At 39.9% G+C, this 8228-nt stretch overlaps 1 pseudogene; it reads right to left on the bottom strand.

Annotated features, from left to right (window-relative positions):
- Positions 1–4499: 4499 nt before the first annotated feature.
- On the bottom strand, positions 4500–5649 carry LOC102831749 (annotated as a pseudogene).
- Positions 5650–8228: the final 2579 nt, after the last annotated feature.

The following is an 8228-nucleotide window of genomic DNA, read 5'->3' as shown; positions in this document are numbered from 1 at the left end:
AAAAGGCAGTATTTACCCCAAGACAAACTTCAGAAAGGTTAGGAAAGAAGGAGGAATGAAAACAGAAAACACAGGAAGGAAGTATGTTAAGTGATACTACATTGAAGGGATTGTAATCAATGAGACGATGCAAAATGAATATAAATTGTTGAGTGTAAAACTGATGATGATCTATTCTGTAAAACTTCACTTAATGCACAATAAAAGTTTTGGGGTTTTTTGGTGTTGTTTTTTTTAAAAAAGGAAGATCCTCAAGAGATGTACTGACAGTGCAACAATGGATTGAAACATAAGCAACTACAGTGAGGATGGTCCAGGACCGGGCAGTGTTTCATTCTATTGTACATAGGGTTGCTAAGAGTTGGAAATGACTCTACAGCACCTAAAAACAACAACAAATCCACAACTACATGGGAGATTTCTTGTTTTAAAACCACATTTCCTTCATTAAAGAGAAAGCAAGCTGACAAAACTTTAATAAGGATATAGAAACTGTAAACAACATAATACAAAAACTCGATTTATTGAACACAGCCAGAATCCTTCACCTAAAAGAGAGCACATGTTCTTTTTACCAAAAAAGTTACTTTCAATGTTCTTCTTAAGTATTTTTAAAACTTAAAGAATTTTACTACAAAGCCAGTATCAACAAATACCAAAAGAATTTATATTATAAAGATCACATTAAAAAAAAAAAAAAAAGCAGAACATAATAAAATTATATATCAATAAGAAAAAGTCCCACATTCCACAATAGGATGACTTTTAGTTTCTGGCTTAAGCAATTGGGTGAACAGTACATTTATTGAGATGGAAAAGACTCAAGGAGGAAAGGTTTTTTTAAGCTGGGTGAAAATGGGGTCAAAGGAAGGATGAATCAGGAACTTAGAGGGAGCTGTTTGCCTAACTTCACACCTAGTGAGGTATTGGGACAGATATACCTCCAAGGATTTACCAGTCATAGATTTAATGTGTCTGCTATGACTGCATTTCTTTCCAAAAAAACCCTCTCTCTAATTGGGGAATTTGTTCGTTTGAAAAATCATTGGTTTAAAGAACTATTGCCAATTAATTGGCCATACTGCCATCTGGTGGTACACTTTAGAGTAGCAGGAGATGTTACTTTTGTTTATTAGATGCATTCCTGTACACATTTTTTTTTTTTTTAATTAAAGAAAGGGTTATAAGACTATTATTTTGTTATTCAGAATATTATAATTATTATTTATGCATCTTTTTATATTCACAAATACCAATATTATCTTTATATCCACCTCCTAATGTTAATTACATCTTATATTGTGTGAGTTAATGCACCAGACTGCAAAGCCGTTTGAACTGCAAGGTCGGCGGTTCAAGCTCACCAGCTGTTCCTCAAAAACCCTATACAGGGTCGCTATGTGTCGGAACAGACTCGACGGCACTTCACAACACAACAACAAATATTGAATGATGCAGGAAGCATCAAAACAAGATGGAAGGAAGACAGCGTCACTGCACCAAAAAGAACTGGTTGACATTCAGCTGTTTCATGAGATAGCATATTATCAAGAACCAAAGGTACTGAAGAAGAAATCCAAGTAGCACTGAAGGCACTAGTGATAAACAATGGTCCAGTAACTGACAGAATTCCAGTTGAGATTTTCAACGAACAGATGTAATGCTGGAAGCACTCACTCAACTTTGCTAAGAAACTTAGGAGACATCTACCTGGCCAACCAAATCAAAGAGATCCATATTTGTGCCCATACTAGAGACAGACCAACCCAACAGAATGTGCAAATTATCAAACAATATCACTAGTACCATATGCAAGTACATTTTTGCTGAATATAATTTAAAAATGGTTGCAGCAGTACATCAAGAGGAAATTTCCAGAGAGTCAAGCCAGTTTCAAGAGAGGGTTTGAAAGGAAGGATATAATTGCTAATGTCAGGTGGATCTTGGCTGAAAGCACAGAATACCAGAAAGGTATTCTGTGTTTTATTGACTTTGTAAAGGCATTCAACTGTGTGGATTATAACAAATTATGGATAACATTGTGAAGAATGGGAATTTCAGAACACTTCATTGTGCTCATGGGGGACCTATCATTCAAACAGAATAAGGGGATATTCCGTGGTTTAAAAATCAGGAAAGATATGTGCCAGGGTTGTATTCTTTCAACATATTTATTCAATCTGTATGCTGAGGAAATAGTCTAAGAAGCTGGATTATATGAAGAAGAGCATACCATCAGGATTGGAGGAAGATTCATTAACAACCTGTGATATGCAAATGACATAACCTTGCTTGCTGAAATTAAAGAAGACTTGGAGCACTTGCTGATGAAGATTAAAGACTACAGTGTCAGTATTGATTACATCACAAAATAAAGACAAGAACTCATATAACTGAAGCAATAAGCAAATTTTAAAAAGATTGACACTGTCAAGGATTTCATTTTATTTGGACTTAGAATCAATGCCCATGGGAGCAACAGCCAAGAAATCAAATGACATATTGCATTGGGCAAATCTACTGCAAAGGACCTCTTCAAAGTGTTAAGAAAACAAAACTGTCACTTTGAGTACTAAGGTGCACCTGATAAAAGTCATGGTATCATGGTTCATAAGCATGTGAAAGTTGGATAATGAGTAAGGAAGGCCAAAGAAGAACTGATGCATTTGAATTATGGTGTTGGTGAAGAATTTTAAATGTACTGTGGACTGCTAGAGGAACTGAAAGAAGTACAGGTAGAATGCCCCTTAGAAGTAAGAATGGCTATCAAGATATGGAAGAGTTCCCATCAAAGCAAAAGTGGATTGGTCAAGAGCAAAGGTTATGGCAACAATTTTGGGAGCTACTCAAGGCATTTTTCTTGTTGCCTTTCTGGAGGGCCAAAGAATGATAACATCTGCTTATGATGAGAGTGTTTTGAGAATGTTGGCCAAAGCTTTAGCAGAAGACATCTGGAAAAGCCTCACCAGAGAGTCCTTTTCTATCACGGCAGAGCTCCTGTTCATCCTGAGAGTTTCAATGCGAAGTCATTAGGTATCTACCTTACTGTCCTGATTTGTCTACTTCTGACATTTTTTTGTTTCCTAATCTTTCAGCTCTGGTAGCATAGTGGTTATGCATCGGGCTGCGAACCACAAGGTCAGCAGTTCGAAACTATCAGCTACTCTGCAGGAGAAAGATGAGGCTTTCTGCTCCCATAAAGATTTACAGCCTCAGAAACCCTGTACTGGGTCGCTATGGGTCGGAACCGACTTGACGGTACTTAGCAACAACAACAATCTTTGAAAAAAATATTTAAAGGACAACTATTTTTCTTCAGTTAATAATGTAAAAAAGACTATATTCACATGGTAAAATTCCCAGGTCCCTTGGTTCTTTAGGAATGGACTAAATGGCTGGTCAATTTGTCATACTTTTGTGGCTTGTGTGTTATTGTGATGCTGAAAATTATGCTGCCAATATTTTAAATAGCAACAGGGTCATTTGTGATGAATAGGTTTCAGCTGAGCTTTCAGACTAAGATACACTAGGAAGAAGAGTAGGCTTCTTATTGGTTAGCCACTGAAAACCTTATGAATAATAGTAGAGTATTTTCTGACATAGTGTCTAAACAAGACTCCCTCAGGTTGAAAGGCAATCAAAATATGACAGAAAAAGAGCTGAACTTATAGATATGGATGGAGCAAAGTTTTCAGAACCTTCATTTGCTGATGGGGCAGAACTCAAAATGAGAGGAAACAGCTGCAAACATCCACTAATAATCAGATCATGGAATGTACAAAGTCTGAATCTAGGAAAATTGGATGTTATAAAAAATGAAAGGGAATGCAAAAGGATCTATATCCCAGGCATTAACTAGTGCACTGAAATGGAGTGGTACAGAGCATTTTGAATCTGAGCTGAACAGAAAATTTCAAAGGGCAGCTTGAGAAGACAAAATATTACAATGAAATGTGCAAAGACAGGGAATTTGAAAACCACAAGGGAAGAGCATGTTCAACATTTCTCAAGCTAAAGAACTGATGAAAAAAATTCAAGTCTCAGCTTGAAATATTGAAGGATTCTATGAGCAAAATACTGAATGGTGTAGGAAGCATCCAATGAAGCTGGAAGGAATACACAGAACCACTGGACCAAAAAAAAAAAAAAAATTGATTGGTGTTCAACCATTTCAAGAGGTATCATGTGATCAAGAACTGATGGTACCGAAGGAAGAAGTTCAAGCTGCATTAAAGGCATTGATGAAAAACAAGGCTCAAGGAATTGATGGAATACGAAATGAAATGTTTTAACAAATTTTCAACAACTTATTAATTGTAAATATGTATTTTTTTTCCCTTCTGAATACTTTTACTTTGAGACATGATGGAAAAATCTGAGATACACATGGAAAAATAAAACATGATCATAGTTGATAGTGAAAACAACCTAACCAGATAGCTTTGTTAGATAACACAGAAGCTGAAGTTGAGTGTAACATGCTGCAGGGCTGAAAGGAATTAGTATTCTTCTTCTTCCTCCCCTTCTCCTTCAACAGAATCCACACCAAACTCTTCATAGTCCATCTCAAGGGCAGCCATGTCCTCAAGGTATACAGTGGAAGACTGGCAATTAATAAAAACCTTGAAGCCATTGGGGCACCAGTTCACAAATTGGATGCTGCACTTGGTTTTGATTGTGGCAATGGCAGCATTGACATCTTTGGGAACCATGTCACCATGGTACAACAGGCAGTAAGCCATGTATTTACCATGGCGAAGGTCACATTTCACCATCTGGTTGGCTGGCTCAAAGCAAGCATTGGTAATCTCTGCCACAGTAAACTTTCTCAGCTGAGATGATGGGGGCATATGTGGCCAGAGGGAAGTGGATACGGGGATAGGGCACCAGGTTGGTCTGGAATTCTGTCAGATTGACATTCAGGGCACCATCAAATCTGAGGGAAGCAGTGATGGAGAACACAATTTGGCTAATAAGGTGGTTAAGGTTAGTATAGGTTGGGCGCTCAATATGGAGGTTTCTACGACAGATGTCATAGATGGCCTCATTGTCTACCATGAAGGCACAATCTGAGTGCTCCAGGGGGGTGTGGGGGGTGAGGATGGAGTTGTAGGGCTCGACTACAGCTGTGGAAACCTGGGGGACTGGGTAAATGGAGAACTCTAGCTTGGCTTTCTTGCCATAATCAACAGAGAGGCGTTCCAACAGCAGGGATGTGAACCCAGAACCAGTTCCTCCACCAAAGCTGTAGAAAACCAAGAAGCCTTGAAGTCCTGTGCAGTGGTCAGCCAGCTTGTGGATTCTGTCCAAGACCAGATAAATGATCTCCTTGCCGATGGTGTAGTGTCCACGGGCATAGTTATTAGCAGCATCTTCCTTGCCTGTGATGAGCTTCTCAGAGTGGGAGAGCTGGCAGTAGGTACCAGTGCGAACTTCATCAATGCCTGTGGATTCCAGGTCTACAAACACTGCTCTGGGCACATGCTTGCCAGCGCCTGTTTTACTGAAGAAGGTATTGAAGGAGTCATCATCTCCTTTTGGCATCTGACCCTCGGGCTGGATGCCATGTTCCAGACAGTAGAGCTCCCAGCAGGCAATGCCATTCTGGACTCCAGCCTGGCCAGTGTAGATGGAGATGCACTCATGCATGCTGCCTATGGGTTAGGAGGTGGCGGAGGAAGCAAGAGCAGACACCGAGTCCTGGTTACTGTCTTCCACAAGCTAAGAGTCGAGGTAAGTAATGAACTGGGCATAAATATGTATTTTTATCACAAAGTAACTATACATGTGGACCTAACCAGATGGAATACACAAGAATCAAATTGACTACATCTGTGGAAAGAGACACTAGAAAGCTCCATATCTTCAGCTAAAACAAGGCCAGGGGCAGACTGTGGAATAGACCATCAATTGCTCATATGCAAATTCAGGCTGAAGTTGACTAGTAAAACAAGCCCATGAGACCCACCTGAATTTAGAGACCATCTCAAGAACAGATTTGATACATTAGACACTAATGACGGAAGACCAGAGGACTTGTGGGATGACATCAAGATCATCAAAGCAAAGTTCATAGAAAAGACAGTTAAAAAAGAAAAGACCAAAATGGATGTCAGAAGAGACACTGAAACTTGCTCTTGAACATTTTGTTGCTGTTGCTAGGTGTTGGCACCGACTCATAGTGACCCTATGCACAACAGAACGAAACACTGCCTGGTCCTGGACCAACCTCACAATTGTTGTCACACTTGAGCCCATTGATGCTGCCACTTTGCCCATCCATCTTGCTGGGGGTCTTCTTCTTTTTCTCTGACCCTCCACCTTACCAAACAAGATATCCTTCTCCAGCGACTGGTCCCTCCTGACAATATGTCCGATGTATGAAAGACAAAGTTTGGCCATCCTGGCCTCCAAGGAGCACTCTGGCTGTTGGTTCTTTTGGCAGCCCATAGCACTTTCAATATTCTCCTCCAACACCATAACTCAAAAGCATCAATTCTTCTACAGTCTTCCTTATTCACTGTCCAGCTTTCGCATCCATATTGAATATACCATGGCTTGGGTCAGGCACACCTTAATCCTCAAGCTGAGGACTATACTCACATAGTTTGATGCACCTCTCTTTATCTTATCACTCACAACTAATTCAACAATAAGTCCTGTCAACTCTACCTCCAAAAACACAGAACATTTTTCTTTTACTTTTCCCTACCCTCTTAATCGAAGTCATCATCATCTCTACCATGGACTGCTATGTTGTTGTGTTGCCACAGAGTTGATTCCAGTCCACAGTGACCCTGTAGCCTAGAGTAGAAATCCCTCATAAGGTTTTCTTGCTTGACTTCTTCATGGGAGCCTGTCTTTTCTCCTGAAGAGCTGCCAGTGGGTTCAAACTGCTGTCCTTTCTGTTAGCAGTCAAGTGCATTGTACCACCAGGGATCCCACTGCACCACCAGGGTTCCTTTGGACTACTATGTTGTTGTTACTGTTGTTGATAAGTCCTGACTCAGAGCAACCTGTATGGGATTTTCGAGGATCAGCGAGAGAGCTTGAACTGTAGCCCTTGAGGTTCAAACCAACCTTGCAGTCCAGCGCATTAACCCACAGGGTCACATCAGGACTCCTATTGTTGTTGTTGTTAAGTGCTGCCAAGTTGGTTCCCTGTATAGGGTTTCTGAGGAGTGTCTGGTGAGTTTGAACCGCTGACCTTGCAGTTTAAACTGACCTTGCAGTCTAGCGTGTGAATGTGCAGTGCTACACCAGGACTCCCCTTAATCACCCACACCCTTTAGTCCATCATTTCTGAGGAAGTGACATCCAAACTGACAATGAAATCATTGTCTAAATAACAAGACATTGAAATGCCAAGGAGTCAGTCATATAAAGGCTGGGGGTGGTGGGTGGGGAGGGAGAAACGTGTTTTAGGTATTGAGAATAACAAATGCAAGGAAAGACCTTGAGGCTGGAGCAAGCTTGTTATATTGCTGGAATTGGATTTAACCTGTAAGAAACTTGTAAGCAGGCAAAGGCCAAATAATGTAGGATCTTAAAAATCAGAGTAAGGAATTTTGTTTTTTAGTCTCAGTATAATAGCAATTCTTAGAGAATTTCAAGCAGGGGATTGACTTTCTAATCTACATCTCAGAAAGTTCTTGTATAGCAATTGGATTAGAAGGTGTAGACAGCTAAAGGGAAGTTATAGTAGTCCAGAGCAGAGATGATGGTGACTTACACTAAGATAGTAGCCGTGGAGATAGGAAGAAGAAGAAAGCTTTGTGATATTATTTTGGAGGTATTATTTTGACAGGACTTAATGATAGAGTAGATGTGGGTGGTAAGAAAAAGAGAACTCAGTATTTATAGTGTTTTGGAATAAGCAGCTAAGTAGGGGGGCAGTACAATTTACTGAAATGGGGGAAATAGGTTTAGAAATGGGGTTGGAAATCTGGTTCTATTTTGAGAATGTTACATATGAGATGCCTGCTGGACTTCAAAATGGAGATGTCAAATGAGCAATTGGACATGTGATTCTGAGTTTGCAGAGGAGCTCAGGTATACATATATAAACATGGTAGTCATTAATTCTTTGACATATTTAAAGCTGTGGGCTAGATGTAATTGCCTAGAGGGTGAATGTAGATGGTGAAAAGAAGGGTTTTCTGAACTGATCCTTGGGGAATACCAACAATTTGAGCTTGATCAGAGGACAAAGAGCCAGAAGAGGAGAC

Source organism: Chrysochloris asiatica, unplaced genomic scaffold, assembly GCF_000296735.1.
Source record: "Chrysochloris asiatica unplaced genomic scaffold, ChrAsi1.0 scaffold00087, whole genome shotgun sequence".
NCBI classification, from domain to species: domain Eukaryota; kingdom Metazoa; phylum Chordata; class Mammalia; order Afrosoricida; family Chrysochloridae; genus Chrysochloris; species Chrysochloris asiatica.
Note: the sequence above shows the minus strand (reverse complement) of the source record. Positions and strands in the feature narration are given on the sequence as shown.